The 21,872-nt window shown below is 43.5% G+C and overlaps 1 long non-coding RNA gene across 2 annotated transcripts; it reads right to left on the bottom strand.

Moving 5' to 3' along the window:
* Positions 1–13,919: 13,919 nt before the first annotated feature.
* Positions 13,920–21,636, bottom strand: LOC123480599 (uncharacterized). 2 transcript variants are annotated; one of them, XR_008425141.1, is made up of 5 exons: positions 21,368–21,636; positions 20,471–20,575; positions 20,283–20,383; positions 20,039–20,163; positions 13,920–15,725 (listed from the first exon to the last, which is right to left on the bottom strand). It is a non-coding gene; the product is annotated as an uncharacterized lncRNA (long non-coding RNA). The 2 variants fall into 2 exon arrangements; XR_008425142.1 differs by having other exon boundaries at positions 20,283–20,393.
* Positions 21,637–21,872: the final 236 nt, after the last annotated feature.

Genomic DNA, 21,872 nt, shown 5'->3' on the forward strand with positions numbered 1-21,872 from the left:
TTTTATCTTTTAAAGGTACGTATCTTAAGGAGTATCATCATTTAATCACACCTTAGAATGAATTTGTTTAAATATTTGATTTTTTAAAAATACCTGCTTCTGTTTCTTTTCAATAAGGGGTTCAGAGGTGTGCAGTGCAGCTTCTCAGGAAGGGCTCCGATGTCATGGTCAAAGACTCCTGCATCTGGACCCTGGCGGCCGTCCCTGTCCGACTCTGGGCCCAGCAGTCCACCTCTAATGTCTAACGGCAGCCGCCTCACGGCGTTTCTGTGAGGAGCAAATGCTTGCAATACGTGTGTTTAAAGGGCTTGTTGAACAAATAGCTAATAAGCAAATAATATGGGGGAGTTATATTTAAAAATGGAAAAAGTCAAATGAAACCTGCAGGGATTTTTTTCTTTCTGAAGAGATTAAAATATTTCACTAATAATTTTCTCTGGGCCAGGGTAATTCAAAAGGTGAGTGTCTTCAGGACACAAAGCATGTAAGCATTAACAACGTGATTGGAGTACAGGAAAGCTCCCTCAGGAGAGACTTTGGGGTCAGGAGACACGTCCCGTGGAGCCTCCCACGAGCTCGGAGGGAAGTGAGCCACTGAAGTTGACAACGAGGACAGAGCAGGTGGTGTGTCTGGAGCGACGAGCAGGCTTCGTGCACAACTCTGGTCGTGCCGCTCAGGAAGCAGGACCACTTTTAGGGCGGGTGATAAGTAGTTGGGTACAGAGCATGTTGACTTGAGGTTCCTAGAAGACACCCATGTGGAAATTTTTAATGTGCAACATCCAAGTCCAGAAATCTGAGGAGGTTCCTGAGCTGAGAAGGATGAGAAGAAAACTATGAATCTTGTATAAAGATCCAGGTCATGTTCACCAGGAACAGCACAGGCAGCAGCATCTTAATGTGCTGATTTGAGAACATACGTTTCTTAATATATTAAGCAATGAAATGTCAAACAGTTTGGGTTATTTCATGTCCCCCACAGCACTCACCTTGCTCTCGATAGGCATTCCATTATTATTTATTGAATTGAGGTGAGTTAACTGAAGGGTTTGTTTTGTAAGCCAGACTGTTCTGTGATTCAAGGACTCTGAGTTCCTGGAGTTCAGTGATCACTGAAGAGCGTTCTCAGGCAGGATGTGACAGACACCAGACTGTGGTTTCCTGAGAGTGTGAGCTGCTGCGCTGGCAAATCAGTCGTCTGCGCAGCTTGCCTCAGCCCGCAGGGTGCCTCTCGCAAAAATGCAGCTGCAAACCAGCTGAGCGGAGAGGCTGGTGACTTCGCAATGTAGCTATAGACGCAGGACAAAGGCAGACACTTGTGGTCATTTTCAGTGATCACCTAGAATCACCACAACTACCGCGCTGTGTCACAACACAAGGGAGTTTACGTAGGTGCACTGGCTTCAGAGATTTCTCCCGTGAGAAATGACATGAACCCACATCCTTTATCGACTGCGAGACTAGATTCCTACAGACTCTTCGGTGTCATGAATAATAAAAGCCCATTGAACTTTTTTTCCCCATTTAGTCAAAATGGTTGGTAGATAACTTATTAGACATATCATTGAATAAGAATTCCTCTACAGTGGTTATTTCTGAACTGCAAAGGAAAAATTAGCCAGCGTACTGGATTTGACAAAAGGTGCAATGCACAAAACAAGAAACTGTTGGAGTGTAGAACACGGCACACAACCACCAAACATTGTCATGTGAGTGGCATTTTGATGGCTTTTCCAGAAGTGACTACTGTTAACTTTGAACTGAGACCAAATCCCACTCTAGATCCTAGTTAAAAATTACTCATAAAAAGTTAATTTAAAGGCAACTACACTGTAACAAGGCTGATTCATATATTGCATAGTTCTATTAGAAATATCATCTGTGTTACTCTTTAATTATTCAAATGTCATATGGGAAAGATTGAAATAGCATAGCAAATAGGATTTTCACTTTCACAGAGCCATACTGTACAGTGAGACAAAGGTAAACACCTCAAAACTATTTATAAATGATTTACTTTTGCTGAACATCAATATAAGGCAAGTGTAACTGTTTGAACTGCTCCTCACAACTGATACAGTAAAGCAATAGTACATGAATGACCACAGGATGGCTTTGACGTTGTGAGGGAAGCGACCTGCAGAGTTTCGGAGCTTGGGCTGTAGGCGCCTGGACCTGTGCCTCTTCCACCGGCTCCGGGGGGAGCTTGACTAAATTACACTGTCTCTTCCTCAGTGTCCTGTACGTTCTGCAGATCAAAGTACTTAAAACACTGCCCAGCACATCATAGACATTCAGCAGCTCTTAGGGCTTTTTGCATTAACGAATGATTGAGACGCAGTGCCTTCCCTCTGACCCAGGCATCTGGGTGTCCTGCAGGGTCCATGAAACTGTGGCCAGCCACCTGGTTACCTTGAAAGTGGGGCACAATGTCAGTCCCTTCACAGTTCTTGACAGAGATGAAGAAATGGAGTTGTTTCCAACAGCTTTGTTATGAAGGGAAGGGGCAGGCCCAGAGCTGGTGAGGGTTGTGGCATAGAGTGTTTTATTAGGGGAAGATATAAGCATTTATAAGTGTTGATGACAAGGAGCCAATTGAGAGGGAAAGATTAAATAGGTCTGAGACACAGAGAAAGTGGGAAAGGAGTGGTGTAAGGTAGAGCAGACTGTGAACCTAAGCACAGGGCAGAGGAATTGGACGAAGGAGGACTGCTTCCTCATTTCCTCATTTGTAGCAAAAGAATGCAGGGAGGTGGGCCTGAACAGGTAGTTGACTTATTTGGTGTTGCAAAGTTAAGGAAGCACTTTTCTCACCTCTTCTCTTTTCTCTGGGAAGTAGCAGGTTCGGAAATTAGCTGCAGGAGAGGGATAGAGAAAGAGAAGAGTAGGAGGAAGGTTTAGGACTGTTCCTTCGTTCATCCATTCATCCATCCATTCACTCGTTCATTCAATAAACCTCAAGTCATAGACTGCTACGTGTTATCCAAAACTACTTCCCATTTGGTCGGCGTGCACCTCGAGATGCACACCCAACACAATGACCTTCCTAGTCCTGATGGCCGCGGGCTGGCGTTATTGAGGGTGGCTCTGCGTGACCGCTAAGGAAGACCAACCAAAGGTGCGAGGAGAAATCGGCACCTTAGTTTTACTCTGTATTCTTTTGTGTTGTGTGAATATTTAACCATTCTTATTCTTGTGTAGTTTTAAAAAACCCTTATAAAGTTATAGCCTTATAAAGTTAAAGTTAAAAATTTCCACTCAGATGATCCCTATAATTGTGCTTTTTAAAATTTTATTAATACATTCTTCATGTTAATTATTGCTAGTAACAATAAAACCGACGTAATGAGGAAGTAGTTGAGTGCCACGGTTAAGAGCACAGGCTTTGAAATTAACTAAAAATACTTATTGTAATGAATAAAGATCAAAAAGCATGATGAATGGAAAGTGCTTAACCCAACATCTGCCATATAGTTAAGATGACATTAATAGTAGCTATTATTTTCTATCATCCTCATCATCTATAGTCAGAACTCTGGGTTCCAAGTGACAGGAATTCAACTCCTACTAGATTTTGCAAAGTAGGAATTTATTGGTTCAGGTCATTAAAAAGACCTGAGGCAGATGCACTTGCTGAATTCCAGTATTCAAACTACAGCAACTGTGTCTTTTCTGGGCTTTACTTTATATTGGCTTCATTCACAGCAAGCTGTCTCCCATCTGCCCAGCAAACCAGTAGGGAAAAATGCATTTCCTTTCCAATAGTTGCAGCAAAAGTCTTAGGTAGAGCTCTCATTGGTCTTTCTTAAATTACAGCTCACTCCTTAATTAATCTTAAGTCCAAGGAAATGCAATGTTCTCCTTGTCCAGGCCTGGAGCTGGGCAAGGGGGACATCTTCCACCAAAACACATGGAGTAAGCATGGGTGGGGGCCAGTTTCCCCAAAGTTAGGTCAAGATGGAGCTAGCAGAGGAAGGTGGAATAAATAGCAGCCAGGCCAAACCAGCAGATCCCCACGCTGCATGCAAGATTCAACAAGCAGGTCACACTGCACGCGGGAAAATGGGTGAAAGTGAACCTTACACTGTGACCCACTCAGCAGAAGCCTGTGTGGGGGGCGTAGCTTGTTCTCTTCTTCCAGTGAATAAACAGAGGCACGGCCACGCTGATGTGCACAGGTTTCTCCACAGGTAAGAAAACATCCCACCTCAACTTCTATGTAATAAATTGTCAAAACACCTAAAGAAAAATACAACTGAATTTACTTATGAGACATGATCACTAAGGTATTGATTAACGCAGACATGATACAATAGAAATCACAACATAAATCCTACCACAAATATAGTAAAATAATAGCTACCACACTTTAAGTGACTACTGTGTATGTTCTAAAAGCTTTTTATCTGTCTGTTCATTACATTATCATAATTCTGTGAGGCAGGTATTACTATGGCCCTCACAGGGCCACCGCGGGGAGGTGGTAGGTCATATTCTCTGCACACCTGACAGAGTCTGATCAGAATACACGCTACTTCCAAAATTTTTAAGATTTTATTTATTCATTTTTAGAGACAGGGGAAGGGAGAGAGAAGAGAGGAAGAGAAACACCGAAGTGTGGTAGCCTCTCACGTGCCCCCTGCTGGGGACCTGGCCCACAACCTAGGCATGTGCCCTGACCGGGAATTGAACTGGCAACCTTTTGGTTCACAGGTCGGCACTCAATCCATTGAGCCACGCCAGCCAGAGCAAAAGCTTGTGTTTTTTTTAATAGACAGTGTGACTTAACCTTTTACTCCTTGCTTCTAAAGTAAGAGACTTTGACTTAATTACCTTCAAGGGCCTTTCTCTCTTAAAAATCCTGTGATTATTTAAGAGTTCACTTTTAATTTCTTGGTATTAATTTTGTATGTCTATAAAAAGGATTTTGAATCATTTATAATACTCCTTTATTTTTATGTATGTCTTTTATCATGGACCTAAGAAGATCACAATTTTGGTGAGACTATTTTTCAAAGTGCATGTCATAGTAGTGTTGTGTGATCACAAAGGAAACTAGATTTGAGAGATGTCCTTCCATGGGGACCCCACGTACAAACAGTGACACTTGGCAAAAGCACAAAGTAATTAATGTTATGGTAGGAAAGACACTGGGATTTCTGTACTGGTTTACTATTTTATGTGTCAAGTGGGGTTTTTGTTTGTTTTGTTTAGTTTTTGCCTTATGTTGTTATTGTAGAATACTTCTATTGTGTTTGAAAAATATCATGAGCCCACAATGGCCCAATGCAGCACAATGTACTGAATCCTAATGTTAAAATTTGTAAGACTTGGTTCTTGCCTTTAACAACCTTGCCCTTCCTGTCAAAACCAATGACAGGAAATAAAGAATTAATTTTAATATAAAATATTGTTGGAGGCAGGACAATGGTCCTCTCCCCACAGAGAGGACCAGCTAACCCTCAGAGCCTGTGCATGTGGCACCTGGCACGGCAAAGGGGATGCTGCAGGTGTGATGAAATTTAAGGGTCTTGAGTTGGGGAGATCATCCTGGATTATCCAGGTGAGTTAGACCTAATCGCACAGGTCTGTCAAAGCAGAGGTCAGAGGAAAAAGTTACAGAAGAAAGGTCAGAGAGGACAGGGCCAGCAGCTAAGGAGCATGGGTGCCTCTGGCAGCTGGAAAGGCCTGGGAAATGCGTTCCTTTGGAGCCTCCAGAAAGAAATGTAGTCCTGCTGCCATGTCTTCTCACTGACAGGACTGTAAGGTGGTAAGTTTGTGTTGGTTTCTACCAAAGGAATCTACGTGTGAGTCAGATGTTTGAAGAGCCCCTCAAAGCTCATCCTGTTCCTTAGTGCTTCTGGGCAGGTGATTCTTGTATTTTTAAGCTAATTAACTTAACTTTGGCATGGACTGCATATGTAATGTGTTTAATACTTTTTATTATGTGGAAACCTACTTCTAAGGCTTTTTTAAATAAATATGAGTAATTTTCCATCTTGCACCTACTATGAGCAAGTGGGTATAATAAATATAATTGCTGATTTGAATCATGACTCATAAAAGAAATTAGGTTCAATAAATTATAATTACAATTATGTCACCTGCATGGCATAGTTTTTCTTTTGTAACAGTATTAGGGTCTAGTAAGGAGAGATAAACTAAACCAATTATTTTAACAAAGATAACTTAATATAAAGAATTGTCTTTGAAAGATAAAGAACTGTGAAATAGACACTATTCTTAAAGACCTTTCCCTATTTCTCATTTAATGTTTATGTTTTCTTTCCTTCCTTCCTTCCCTTCCTTCCTTCCTCCCTCTCTCCCTCCCTCCCTGCTTGCTTCCCTGCTTCCTTCCTTCCCTCCTGTTTCAGGCTGTTGAAGAACCACATAACCACACTGGCGCTCACGTTGCAGATGACTACAAGAAGATGGGAACCCTTTTCGGGGAACTGAACAAGAGCCTCCTCAACATGGGCTTCACCAGGATGTATTTTGGAGAACACACTGTGGAACCAGTGATAGTCATTTTCTTCTGGGTTCTGCTGTGGTTCCTTGGCCTACAAGCCCTTGGACTAGTTGCTGTTCTTTGCCTTGTCATTGTTTATATGCAGCAGTAAAATATGGCCAGCTGGGCTGGTCTTCTACATTTGGCAGCCATGTATGTAACTGGTGAAGTTACGTATTTTACTACATGAAAGCCAAAAAGTTTGCCTTTCAAAAGTTTGTTTCAAATTGTGTGCTATTTTGTAATTACATTAATAAGTGGATGTTGTTTAAAATTAAACTCAACCCTTGGTTATAACATGGGTGAATATACATCTTGTAGCTTATTCAAAACTCTTGATTTGCTAATGTGATGTGCACCCACTTTTAAACACCCCTATTCCTAGGTCAAATCTTAACTAACATCACCACAGAGTGAGCAGGGAAAATCACAGGGTGTGTTATTCAAATCAGGCAACAGTACATGTCTTGTAAAGAGCCCCAAAAACACTTTAGAAGAAAAAGGATGAAACAGGAAGCTAAAAATAAGTTTTAATTGGAGAAACACACCCTACCCCCCCCAAATGACCCACATTATTTGGGAAATAATTTAGATCTCTCCGGTCCCGGCTGATGCCTAGCCGCGGCATGGGGGATGATGACTACGCACTACGCAAAGATTCTGATGAACAGCAGGACAGCTAGCACATCTTCTAAAGATTGAAAGGAATAAGTTTATTTTTGCTGGGGAAACTTCCCAAGTTAAATATAACTTTTTTGTGGGTCTTGAATGAGTTCAGTATATCTTATGAAGTTTTAGAAATTTTTGGTGCTATTTACTTTTTGTGAATTTTTAGTCTCAGAAGCTGGGACCATAGCTGATCGAAACATTTTCAGTGTGTGTTTTTTTCAGAAATTTACAGTTCTTTTGTAGCAATTATTCTATTTTTTTTCTTGGCATAATCCCCCCCCACACTGATTTGTGTTATAGTCGAAATACTTTACTACTCTTTTCACAAAAAAGTGAGCTTTTCCCCTAATATCTGTATGGGGAAGAACAGTACTGCAGTATAAAGCCAGATGCTTACATCTGGAACTTAACCACCAGTGATAACAAGGCTAAGTCAGTAATTGGCCAGCCATGCAATTACTGTGTCTTATTCAGCACTGTGGAGTTTTATGTGGAGATAAGCATTACTTTAAATATACTCATTGATATTTTGGATTTTGTTAGAGAACTTAGAATCTTTACATTTTGTCTCAGACTTGCTATACAAACAAAAGAAGTGTAGTTAAGATAATCATCTAGAAATTCAAATTAATTCAGGAAAATGGCACAATGGGGCTTTTTTTATCTTTGGCAGAGCAATAACGAAAGCATGTAAAGTTTTTGCTACTGTACTTTGTAAAGTTTTTACCCAACCCTGTTTTAAGAGAATTTACTCTGTAAGTCCTCAGTGTCTTCCATTTTGAAGCAGAAAATTGATTTAAAATAATTAAATTTCTAAAATCAGCTATTTCTGAACAAAAATGCCAGTAAGAGAGCACTAAAAAGTATTACACATTTGTATAAATGCAGACCTCTTGAAGTTTTACTTAAAAAAAGAACGTTGTACTGTATCATTGTGATTTTATCGGGTTTGCACTATTTTCATAGTGACCTCTCTGAACCTGGCACGCATGCAGCTTGTTGTGCGTAGTATATGTGCTGCCGAAGCGAGCGCAGCTTGTTGTGTTAAAAAGGTGTCTTTGTGCACATGAGGTGAGGTTTCCAACAGGAACCGTAAGGCCTTGGACATCTATGTGCATGAAATATTTAAAAGTACATTCATTTCGAATGCCACTGGGAATTGTAATTTTCCTTTAGAATGTTAAAAAAAAGAACAAAAACAAACAAAAAAACCTGTGGGTGCAATATCAGCTCTGGTTGCACCAGTGCCCAGTACAAATATTTTGGAAGTAAGTTTCCATAGTAATATTTAGCATTCTGTTCATACTTGTGCACCTGCACACCACTCACAGGGTGTATATTAAAGTACATAAAGAAAGGAGATGTTTGCTGTTTTCTTTATATAGTATTGTTTAGGGCAGTGTACCATCAATTTTTCTTGCTTTGGTGAGAAAAAACTGCTTACTTGGTGGAAATAAAATATTTTCCCTTATGAAATACATTAAAATGTGAATTACACTGATATCCTACAATACAAAGAAACTGGCAATTTCTTTAGTTTATAATATAAGGAGTAAGATTGAAAATGATTCTCAATTATTTCAATCTCAGATAAAAGCCACGTTTAGAAACTGTTATTGCTTATGAATAAAGACATAGAAGTTACAGTGTTATGTTATCAGATCATTGATGTATTCATCACTCATACCACTGACCCTCAATACAAAGACCTACAAATAAACTGACTGTAGATGAATATGAATTTTATAAAAACTTTTCTCACTGTACAAATAAGGAAACTGAGACACAGAGAAGTAATTTTGCCCGTGGTCACATGGCTTGTTAACAGTGAAGCCAAGATTTGAACATATAGATCTACCTTATTCCTTCTAATGACTACATAGTGTGACATAGTATATATGCACCGTAATTTATTTAACCTGAGCCCTATTCATAGGTATGTAGGTTTTCCCAAGACTTTTTTCCAAAATGCAAATTTATGCTACCATGAATATCTTCATGCCGTCATCTTTGTGCAAATATGTAAATATTTCTTTAATATAGATTTTAGAAAGTGGAATTGCTGGATCAAAAAATACATGCATTTTCAGTTTTGTGAAAAACTGCCAAGTTATTCATAAATTATTTTACCAATTTACATTTCTACCAATACTGTAAGAATCAAAACTTTAAGAACCTTTCCCACAGATAATACAGGGGGAAAGCAACCAAGATGCACCTGTGTCCTTAGTGATACCGCTGGGGAAGTTCTTAGCCCAACGGAGATGGGGGAGGGGTAAACGCAAGAGCAGGAGCGGGGGCGCGAACTGGAGCGCAGCTGGAGTACCGCTGAGAAGGCACTGAAGGCTGAGGAAAGAAAGAGGAACTAAGTAAGAAAGTATTACCCGGCAGCTGAGCTTGGGGGTGATGAAGGTTAAGGAAGCAGAAAATGTAGGCAGGAGAAACCTGGAGGACTACAGCCTAGCGACGGGGACCACTCCTGTGTAAGAAAATACGGTCAGATGAGAAGAGGAAAACACTCACTAGTTAAATTAGTTAACAGAAGAGATGGGTCTTCCATCCTCAGCACACATTTGCTTCCCTGCGAAGATCCAGCTGCTGGGTGTGATCTGCAGGTGAAGGCTCCCTGGCGGTCTCAGCTCCGCTCTTCACACTTTAGTCCCCTCGTTATGGGCCCAGCTCCCTGCGCACGAGGACTGCGTCGTGCTCTCAGTCTCCTCCCGCTCACCTCATTGGGGCACAGCATCCGGTAAATGCCAGAGGGGTGGGTGGGTGCAGGGTGACAAGAGATGAATAAATCAATTTTCCTTAAGTAAAAGCTCAGTGTTTTGTACAATTCCTTCCTCTTGAGTCTTCAGCTGCCATGCACAAGGCAACTCCCATTGCTGGCTGCCGGTCGGTGGTTCTGGGTCCCGCGGACACCAGGGCCCACCCTGCCTGTGTGCATGTTTTCCCGGGCTTCACCTTCAGGGACGTCAAGCTTGAATTGTCTGGGACGGGAGTATTCACACTGTAACAACTGGCGAACACAACAGATCAGGGCTCTTTCCCCTGTCCAGCCAGTTGTTAAGCCTGTATCAGCACCCCACCGATCAGCCACTCTACCAGCCACATTCCCACTGCTGTGCCTCCAGAAGCTATTGAGGCAAGTCCCCATCGACCTACCCAACACAGTCCGGGGATCTTTTCCATGTGGAAGTCCTGACCAGGTTGTCTTCTGACCATCATCTCTCTACAGAATCTCATGCTTTCAACAGAGAAGCCTCTCTGCGCTGGCTGAGAGCTGTGGGTCCGCAGGGAAGGAGGGCCAAATACAGGCCCCATGAGCAGGTGGCAGCCCCAGCGCAGCCCTGCTGTGGAGCGGGACGCTGCTCACAGTCAACGCCTGGGCTGAACCACCAAGGCTATTTATTTGGCTTGTACATTACATTTTACGTTATCTTACAAATGTTTATTGATTACAGGCTACTTAAGGTGTTTTCATTGACAATTCATGGCTTTACAAGCTGAAAGAATAGAAGAAAATCACACTTTCATATCTGCTAGCACTTCTAGTAATAGACTTGGCCAAGGAGAATATAAACTAATGTACAAATGATGGCTTCAGGGTTATTGCTGGACTTGGGGTATTTGGTAGCTCTTACTTTTCAGCCAAACGCTTAATTTTTGGTGTTCTTTGGGTTCCTTCCAACAGCCTGCTCTCTCTCCACTCTCTACATCACCTTGGACAACATCTCGCCTTGCATGGCTGCGGTCAGTCACCTTTCACACTAACCACGCCCCAGTTTGCATCTCCAGTTCAGACCACAGTGCAGAACATAAGGTCCACACGGTCAATTGCTTGCCCGATGTTTGTACCTTCAATTCCATATGTCCAAAACCTTCTCTTCTTCCTGCATTTCCAATCTCAGCAAATGACACCATCCTCTCCTACACTGCCCACATGTAACCAACCACCAAGTCTACTTTGCTTCCTAAATATGTCTTTAGTCTTTCTGCTCCCTCCATTCCCAGCATCACTGCCTTAATCCATACCACCACCATCTCACCTAGATGGCTATCTCACAATGCTAACTGATTTCCCTGCCTTCATTTTTCCACTTTTTAGTTAGAAAAATATTTCTAAAACATAACTCAGATCTTCTTGGCCTGAATTTTTTCAGTGGCTTCTTGATGCCCTTATTACTCCTTAATATGTTTTACAAGACCCTTTATAAACGAATAAGTCCCTTAGACATGGCCTCACAGACATTAGGACAAACTATCATCAGTGCGTGTCTGGGGAGCTGCGTACATTCCAGCCCAGACATAGGTAAGTCTGTGTGCTCTGCCAGCTTTCCCAAGTTCCAATGCATTTTGAATTTTCAGACTTCTAGAGCAAGCTTAAAATAGGAACTGCAATAGCTGAGCAGAACTCACTTGTACAGAAAACTTATCCCCTCCTCCCTCCGCTCAACACACTATTGCAATTGATTTATGACTTGGAGATTTGGCCCTAATCATTACTTTTCTATATATTTTTAGCACAAAAGATCTCGGCGGCCATATTTGGTAATTCAGTAGGCACTTGAAAAGAGCTTTCTCCAGGCTTGGCTCAGAATATTTTGGGGGCCCTTAAGAGTAATTTTAGCTGCTATTTTTATCCCTGGAATCTTAGGAGTAAGCAAGATCAAGCAAAACAATGGCCCCAAGCCAATCAGCAAAACTGTAGCAGCGTTGAGCCTGACTTCTCCCTTTGGTTACAGGAAAACCTCAGGACAATGTGCAAACCAACGTTCAAATAAGAATGTCTCTTTATGTCAGACTTGGATATGAGACTCCAGTTAATAACTGTTCAATTTATATGAGTCATACATACATTTCTTTAAACTCCAAGACTCTCACCTATAAAAATAGGGTAATTGTTATGACTGAATATATTATTGCATATCTTAGTTAGCACCTTACAATCATAACAAACTTTCAATAAACACTACTCATTATTATTAAATATAAACATTCACACATAAGAGAGGGTGTTCTTCACTATCCACAGAAAGCTCAAACATCAACAGCCATAAAAGATCTGATTATTTTGGACTTCTGGCCAAGATGGAGGCATAGGTAGTTACACTTTGCCTCCTCACACAACCAAAAGAAGGATGACAACAACAAATTTAAAAACAAAAACTAACAAGAACTACCAGAAAATCAAACTGTATGGAAGTCCGACAACCAAGGAGTTGAAGAAAAAACATTCATCCAGACAGGTAGGAGGGGTGGAGAAGGGCAGCTGGGGTGAAGAGGACTCACAGCAAGGTGGTGGCTGGAGGACTGAGGCAGGCAGTGCAGCAGCTCATGGACCGGCCTAGGTGGCGGCTGGTGGAGTGGGTGGTCCCACATCCCTGTGCAGATAAACCAGGAGGAACAACAGGGGAGCGAGACTAACCGTGCAACCCAGACTTCCATCATGGGGAAATAAAGCCTCACAACCTCTGACTGAAAAAATCTGTGGGGGTTGCGGTGGGGGGGGGGAAACTCCTAGCCTCAAGGAGAGTTCATTGGAGAGACCCACGGGGTGTTAGAATGTACACAAACCCACTCACCTGGGACTCGGCACCAGAAGGGCCCAATTTGCTTCTGGGTAGCGGGGGAAGTGACTGAAAGCCGGAGAGCTGAGCAAGTAGCACTGTTCCCTCTCTGATCCCTCCCCCACAGATAGCACCATAGCGCTGAGGGGGGTTGCCTAAGAGAATACCTAAGGCTCCGCCCCTTACTACCTAACAGGTGCACCTAGATGAAAAAATATGGCCTAAATGAAAGAACAGATCAAAGCTCCAGAAAAAATACAACTTAGCCATGAAGAAATAGCCAGGCTAGCAGATAGTCAGCTTAGAGTTTAAAACACTAGTAATCAGGATGCTCACAGAAATGATTGAGTATGGTCACAAAATAAAAGAAGAAGAGAAGACTATAAAAAGTGAAATAAAGGAAAATGTATGGGAAACCAACAGTGACAGGAAGGAAACCGGGATTCAAATCAATGGTTTGGAACAGAAGGAAGAAATAAACATTCAACTGGAACAGAATGAAGAAACAAGAATTCAAAAAAATGAGGAGAGGCTTAGGAACCTCTGGGACAACTTTAAACATTCCAATGTCCGAATCATAGGGGTGCCAGAAGGAGAAAAGGAAGATCAAGAAATTGAAAATTTATTTGAAAAAATAATGAAGGAGAACTTCCCTAATCTGGCAAAGGAAATACACATCCAGGAAGTCCAGGAAGCTCAGAGAGTCCCAAAGAAGTTGGACCCAAGGAAGCACACAGCAAGGCACATCACAATTACATTTGCCAAGAATAGAGAGGAGAGAATCTTAAAAGCAGCAAGAGAAAAGGAGACAGTTACCTACAAAGGAGTTCCCATAAGACTGTCAGCTGATTTCTCAAAAGAAATCTTGCAGGCCAGAAAGGGCTGGAAAGAAGTATTCAAAGTCATGAAAGGCAAGGACCTACATCCAAGATGACTCGATCCAGCACAACTATCATTTAGAATGAAAGGGCAGATAAAGTGCTTCCCAGGTAACATGAAGCTAAAGGACTTCATCACCACCAAGTCATTATTATATGAAATGTAAAGGGATTTACATAAGAAAAATAATAGGTGGGAGGGGGTGAGCAGGGAGGAGGGGAATAAAGGGGAGGAAAAAAATGGGATAACTGTAATAGCATAATTAATAAAATTTATTTCTTAAAAGATCTGATTATTTTATTATTGCTAATTCCCGATTCCTCATGATTAAATCTTTGTGAGGTCTCTTACAAATTTCACCTGTTGGTGCTTCATGAATCAAAATGACCATAAAAATAGGGAACGAAGGCCCCAAGCAGTTGAAGAGAAGCTCCTGCTGTCTCTAGGCAGCTGTCACCACACTCTGGAGATTTGCTGCCGCTCCTTTGCTTTAGTAAAGTTAGGTGTGGAATCACCCTCACCACCACAATTCTGATCTGCTTTGAAAATTCACAAAACAAAGTCAATTTAGAAAATACTTTTCTAAGTTTTACTCCATTGTATAGACCAAGATATTATGCTATGTTTATAGAATTCCAGACTAATCTGTTGGTTTATGTTTTGTAATGTCATTTTCAATACACACTACAAATGTCTTACAGAGAGAAATACGATTGCACACTAATACTCTCACATAAAATATCCAGTACATGCCAGGACATGTGGATACATTCTATGTGCAGGTAGGTCATATAAGCAGTGAAGATTATTGATAAGTGCTTAAAAGAATATTATTCATATCTTCATAAAATCTTATCTTTTAGTCTGTGACAACATGCTAGAACCTGTTTTGATTTTGAGCCGTGTTTACTTTATCAAGTCTTCAGTTACATGGTTCCGTTGGGTTTTTCCCTCTCCTATTTCCTTTTCTCTCAAGTACTTTTCTCCATCAGCAAAGTGAAACTTTCTCAGATCAGGTGTTTACAGATATGAATGGGAGGTAATGAGCTATGGCATTTTTACTTCTGTCTCCTACTGCATTTCCAAACTGGTTCTCCCACATTTTCCTTCATGGTCAGTTTTGCTGTCGATATTTTTATCAGATGCTAAGATATAGCAGGTGCTGGCCTCCCCAGGCCTCCCCAGGTATTTCTCCTGTCTTCCAGTGTGGGAACCACTTCTCCAGCACGCCATGGCTCCATCTGTGATGGAGATACTGACCCAGGTGCGTGATGGGCTTCCCCAGGAACCTGGCCTGCAAAAGCCTCAGGCTAACAAAGCAGACATCACTTCTGCAATGCAGAAAGACTTAAGACACAAAAAGACTTGAACATGAATACCTGTTTTAAATTGTAGGTGCTCCCCTGATGCCATTTCCAAGGGCTAGGGGCTCCTGCTTCATCTCTGCCAGACGAGTAAGACACACTGCGGGCGACTCAGCTATTCACCGGATGAGCCCCTTCCTGGCAACAGTGGCTGTCGGAAATGTTCACACCAGGAGAAGTGGCTCTTGTAAACCCTGACACTGTACCCATGTCTCCCTTGCCGTCCATCCTGTTTGCCTGAAGGTTCACTCCTCCTTCAGTTCTGGGCAGGACTTCGCTCCCATGGAACCGTGTTTGCCAGTGCGGCCCCATTCTCAGAGGAGGCCTAGAGACTGGATAACAATTCTCTTTGGTTGATTTGGCGCGTATGATCTTAGCAATACTGAAATGAAACCAGCTGTGAGGCACCATCTGCTGCCAACTTTTAAATTTGAATACAGGACACAGAATATCACATTTACCTCGATACAGCCACAGATGAATAAATCCCGAAAGAAGTATAGATGTGTGTATACAACAGGCTAGTACTGAAGTAGTTTAGGACGTGTCACCCCCAAAATATGCCATTTGATACACTTGTTATTTCCTTTATTATGAGCTGAGGCCCTTGCAAAACAACAAATGCAGGAGAGACTTTCTGTAAACTCCCCGTTCTGCCGGACAGCCTCCGAGAGCAGCTCCCTGGTCACAAAGCCCCTCCCGGGAGTTCCATCAACCAGGCAACGCCAACGACGCCTGTCGAAACAAGGAGACTAGAAGTCAGCACCACGCCAGACACACTTTGTCAGAAATCACCATTCGCCCACAGACCGGCTCTTCTACGACCCCACTCATCTCTCCTGAAAGCACCCACTGTCCCCCAGTCTGCCTGCGTCCCCACCCACTCCCGCTAGTCAGATGGTACCGAAGTACTGAAATCTCGTTGATGGGAGGGGCTGTTTATTTTTGTCTGCAATGCTGCTATGCATATAACAGTAAAGTGTGATGAATGCTCATGTACCTGTGTTCTTCTTTAATCTGTCTGTTATTAGTTTGCTGTAAGATCCAGCTCCTGAACCTGGAAGAACAGTGGGAAATATTCCTTCCCTTACAGCGCACACTCAGTTATCTCCGAGCCAGGAGCGCCGGGCAGTAACAACACCCACTAGTGGCTGGAACTTTGTTTCCAGTGCACCCTCTGAGGGAGGAAGCTGGGCTTCCTGGAGAAGCAGCCGATCCCAGGGCTGTGCGGGGACTATTCAAGATAACGAGGGGGTCTTATAGTTCCAGAGAGTCAGAAAGTGCCAAAATCTCACACGCACGTGCGCACACACACACACACAAGGTCTAAAGGCCCCTGAGAGCTCCCAATAACCAAAACTGGAACAATCAGAGCAATGCATTATATAAAACAGTAGTGGACTGTAACTCAAAGGAAAAGTAAATATCCATGATTTCATCCTGATAATATAAATAGGGATTCGATGAATAAATTAATGGGGAGAATGGACAAATCCCCCGTAGAGAAGAATTCCAAATCATTTATATGGACACCGTCCCCTCCAGAAGGTGGAGCACAGCTCCCCACCTGGTACGTGTGGCAGGGAGGAGGACAGTAACCTCACAGGGAAAAGCCCGACAAACACAACGTCAGCTCACTGTCCCCAGTCATCGCTGCTGTCCACCCACGCTTCCACAGGACAGGGTGAGAATGTCGCTTCACATCTGGGGTCTTCCTCTCAAGAAACCCTAACTGCAGACTCATTGTACGGAAAACATCTGAAAAAACTAAACCACACTTTCTACAGAAAGCGTCTGACGCGTATCCCTCAGCACTGTCTAGGTCAGCAAAAACGAGGGGAGTCTGAGCGGCTGGTACCTACCAGTGGAGGCTGCGGAGACATGGCTGTCAGATGTGGTAGCATAGAAAGGGCTCTGGGACAGAAAAGGGACATTAGAGAAAGCAAAGGAATTCTGAATAAAATATGGACTTTAATAAAAATCTATCAATATGTGTTCACTATCTGTGACAAAGGTACTGCACTATAAGTATAAATGTAAGTGCAAAATGTTAACTTTAGGAGAAAATGTAGGCTGGACATACAGAAAACCTATGTACAATCTTTGCAAATTTTTCATAAATCTAAAACTATTCTAAAGTTAAAAGTGTAATTTTAAAATTAATCCAACAGTCTCTGCCTGAATCCTTAGCCATGACAGTAACTGTGTGTTAGCTCCTTCACTGCAAATGTATTGTGTTATCATACAACTTGAGTTTCTAATGGCTTCTCCTTTTTTAAACTCCTCTTTTTTAAAAAAGATTTTGCTTTTATTTATTTTTAGCCAGAGGAGAAGGGAAGGAGAAGGAGAGGGTGAGGAGCATCAGTGTGTGGTTGCCTCTCATGCGCCCGCTTCTTGGGACCTGGCACACAACCCAGGCATGTGCCCTGACTAGGAATCGAACCAGCGACCCTTTGGTTCAAAGGCTGGCTCTCAATCCACTGAGCCACACCAGCCAGATCTAGCCTCTTCTTTTTATACATTGTTTAATAGCAGCCATATAAAATACACATTAACTCACTCTTCTTTGAAAAATTATTGATCTGTAACCTTCCACGTGAGCATTTGATTAATGTTTAATACTTTTCCAGGGCAGGGAGAAAGAATAAGAATCTAAATGTCTAAAATACAAAGCAGTTAGCTCACTCCCAAGAGAGTCTGTGGGTTTGATTTGTCTCCTGTACTTCTGGAGGCTCCTGCTGGGCGTGGGGTGTGCCTGCAGAGCACCCTGGTGGGCAGTGCTGGCTCAGAGGTCCTGAGATGCCCCACCACCGCCAGGGCCTCTGGGACAGCCAGTGTGCCCATCGGGGAGTTCCGAGGCTGGAAACACAGAAGTCTTTCCCGGGCAACTTCCCGGGAGAGAATCAATATGAGCCATGGGTCGTGAGCCTGGCGAGCTCCCATGCACGCACACCTAGCCACGGGCATCCATAGACCCCGTGTCACCAATGGGCCTCTCCAGGGACATAACAGTGGCCCCTGGTACTCTGGAGTGGGAGGCTTCGCGAGGGCTGATACCTGCTTCTGACCGCGCACATGCTTTCTTCACACGAACAGGTTTGGTTGGTGGGAATTTGAAAACATTTCTGCCTGAATATCTCCAGTGTGTTCTCTCTCTTTTTTTTTGAAGGTGGGCTACTCCAACTATGCAATAATGACCATGAAGGGTATCTGGACACTGAACAGGTGACAGTAAAAAAGAATGGCACTTGCCATCCATCCCTGACTCCTGCCCCCCGGCAGTCAGGCTGTGCCTCAGTTTTCCTCTTTGTAAGCGTCAGTTACAGGCAAGCCATTATCAGGTGAGATTTAAAAAACATCTTGACTTTGATTAAATTTTAAATGCAAATTAATTCGGTTATATTTATACATTAAAATTAATATATTTACTTGGAATATTTATCATACATACTTATTTTTACATACATTTTCCAGGAGATATAGTAAGCTGTTAATGGCCACCTGTCCCAGGAGGTGCCCAGCTTACTCCTCACCCAGCCTCACTGCTCTGGGCCGTCGGGGCACCCACAGCGACGCCGGGAAGCCCTACCCGGTCACGGGCGCACACTGCCACTCCCCGGTGACTATCACTGGGGACGCCACCTTGCCACCACTTGGGTCAAGGTGTTAGAGACCGGGGACAGAGGCAAGAGGCATGGGTGTCAGAAGAGAAGGGGAGAAGGAGTGGTGATCTCTGAGTGGTGGGCATATTTTCATTTAATCATTTTTGCTTAATTTATTTCCTACAATACAGTACATGTAAATGAATAATAAAAGGTTATTTTTTTAATCGATGTGAATTGTTGCATCCTTCCACCTGATCTCTGCCTTGCAGAAGAGTTATTTTTAAAGGGTAATCTATTTAATTAAGAAAAAAGAAAGCACAGGCACAGATGACAGCACAGTGATGATCAGAGGGGAAGCATGGTGGGAGAGGCAGAAAAAGGTAAGGGGGGATCAGTGGGGCTGGAAAGAGACTTGACTTGGGGTGGTGAACACACCATACAAAATATAGGTGATATATTGTAGAATTGTACACCTGAGGCCTATATACGATTAACCAATGTCACCCCAAAAAGAAAGCCCTGGCTGGTGTGGCTCAGTGGATTGAGCACAGGCTGTAAACCAAAGTGTCACCAGTTCGGTTCCCAGTCAGGGCACATGCTTGGGTTTTGGGTCAGGTCCCCAGTAGGGGGCCACGTGAGAGGCAACCACGCGTTGATGTTTCTCTCCCTCTCTTTCTCCTTCCCTTCCCCCTCTCTAAAAATAAATAAATAAAAATTTTTTAAAAAAGAAAGAAAAGAGACAAGGTAATTTATTTAATTAAAGAGAAAAGGTGCTGCAAAAATGCAAACTAAGAATGTTAACAAACTGAGTTTCTATTAATAAATAAAATGCTTCTCAAAGTTTTCCATGAGGTGTTGGCCTTCAAGACGGAAATTTCCAAACAGCTTTCAATGGCTGCCATAAAAACTGCATGAGTGGCCGGCCCAAGGCGCAGCGGGCCTTGGTCATGCGTGGGTGGCAGAAAGGACAACCTTCTGCAGCCCTCGGTCCCAGTGCGCCGGGCGGGGCCCTAAGTGGCCTCTGGGAAAGGAGCATCAGGTCAGGACAGGTCAGCGCTCCACTGAACACTATTCGAACTGAGGCCTTTTTATCACTGGCTATTACCTTGAACCTAACTTTTACAGTTGTGTGTTCAACTGTTTGCCTACCTGGGATCCCTTAATAAAAGTTTAAATTCCGGAACCCCTGAAAACATGCTTCAGAAAGCTCCCTGCCTCGCTGCTCCTCCTCTCTGCCACACCAGAGCCCTGGAGGGGTGCAGTCCCCCAACCCCACGCCCAGCACGAACCTTCTACAGCCTCTGGTGGGCACGCCTGGGCGTTTCCCTCAGGTCGGCGGTAATTCCTGTTTTACTCTAATCAGATTAACACAATCAGACCCACAATTCTTATTTCTTAAACACTAATCCCACCCTCAGTGATAACTCAAAGAGCCTTGCAAACCTGCTCAATTGCGCTTCGCCCGGCTTGGACAGCCTGGGAGTCCGCGCCGCGTCTCGAAGGACTGAAGTCGCCCCCTCGTCTGCCCCCTAAGCCCGGCGCTGTTGCCTTGTTTTCCTCCAAGGACACTGTGCAGAAGTTCAAACACGGCAAAGTCGAAAAGCACATTTAAATACAGATTTCGTAGAAGTTTTCATTATTTGTTTTCAGTATTTTCTCAAAACAATGATCAAGTAAAATTTCTCACCTGTGTTGCACACACATTTGCATGGGGAGCAGTTCGTGACTTCAGCCGGCCTGTGCTTTCTGTGCTGAGATGTTTTGCTTTGTTCTGGGGGTCTGCCTTTTCTGTTAGGGTCTAGGGTCAGAAGTATTGCTCAGAGCACTAACAGAACTTGCCCTCCCCCCCCCCCCCTCCGGCCTCTTCTTCCAGACCTGGGACTGTCACTCAGGTCTCAAGGCTCCTGGCCACCGGGTTGTTGCATGGTTCCCTCGGGCCTTCACATCACAGATGCAATAAAATAACTAGTCGACTACGATCTAATTGTAGACCAAAAGAAAAATAGCCACCAGAACCAAGGATCTTTGAGGAGGAATTAATGATGATGATTTGTTCTCAGAAAAACCCAGAGACCGAGAGAAACAATAAAAGAAGACCATGACCTTGTGTACGCATTCACTATAAACTGATGCTTCCTAAAGATGAGTCTAAAATTTAAAAAATAATTCATGGAAGAAAGAAGAAATCAGTTAAATAAGCATATTCCTAATCTGTGAAGACTGAAATCTCACATAATGTTTGACATGTGACAAAACCTAGGACTTTTCACACACTAAATAATCTAAAATTAAACTCCTAATCCCAATCATTGTCTTTTAGAAATCTCGTCCCCTGCATTTTGCTGCAGTAGACGACAGCTTTAATAAGGGGGACAAAGGGATGCTGCTGCTGGAAAGAGCTGGGAAGTAAGAAACTCGCGGAAAAACTAGCAAGTCGGTGGCAGAAAGAGGGCGCCAGACAATTTTAAGTGACGCCCGACAGGCACTGATAACGAATTCAATCCCATTCAAACAAGAAAGGCCCATTACATCTACTCTACGTTTGTGCCTGAAGGTGGCAGCTTCCTAAGTGTTTCCGACTACCCGCTTGCAGGTAATCCTGAGAACTAGCTCGGGCCTCACTTTAAAGTAGATAGATGATAGATGATTAGATAGATAGATAGATAGATAGATAGATAGATAGATAGATAGATGTAAATAAAGATAAATAGGTAAAATAAAAAGAGCCAAAATGGGCAGCTGGCTCCTGGCGGGAAGGAAGGGTCCGCAGACCTGGGTGCAGGCTTCCCCGGGCTCTGCCCCTGCGCCCGCAGCGCACGGCGCCTCCGGACCCTCCGGGCAGAGCGCTTCAGTCCTCCTCCGCGTCACTGTGTCACGTGGCTTCGGCTTCTGCTCTGTCCTCAGCGCCTGGGGACTGGGCCTGGCGGCGGGAGGGTTTCCTCCAGTCGCCTTGCAGCGGCCGGGCCTCTGCTGGTCGTCCACCGCCCCGCCCCGGCGGAGGCAGCAGGTCCAGGCCTGGGCCCTGCGAGCGAAGTGTGCCCTGTCCCTCCCCCAGCTGCTGGCGGCTTTTGCTTTGCGCGTGGGAAGAGTGCAGCAGGTGCCACATTTTCCCGCCTGTGTACCACCGAGGAGCATGCTCTCGCATCTGGCCCCCGCCGCACCCCATCTTTCTTGGGAGCCTCGGGGAGAGGGCAGTGGAGAAGAATGACGCGTGAATGAGGCTCTGCAGCTCCCCAAGATTCCGTCAGCCTTTACGGTTAAATCTTTAGCTTTTTTT

The sequence above is a fragment of the Desmodus rotundus genome, chromosome 9 (genome assembly GCF_022682495.2).
Source record: "Desmodus rotundus isolate HL8 chromosome 9, HLdesRot8A.1, whole genome shotgun sequence".
Lineage (NCBI taxonomy): Eukaryota > Metazoa > Chordata > Mammalia > Chiroptera > Phyllostomidae > Desmodus > Desmodus rotundus.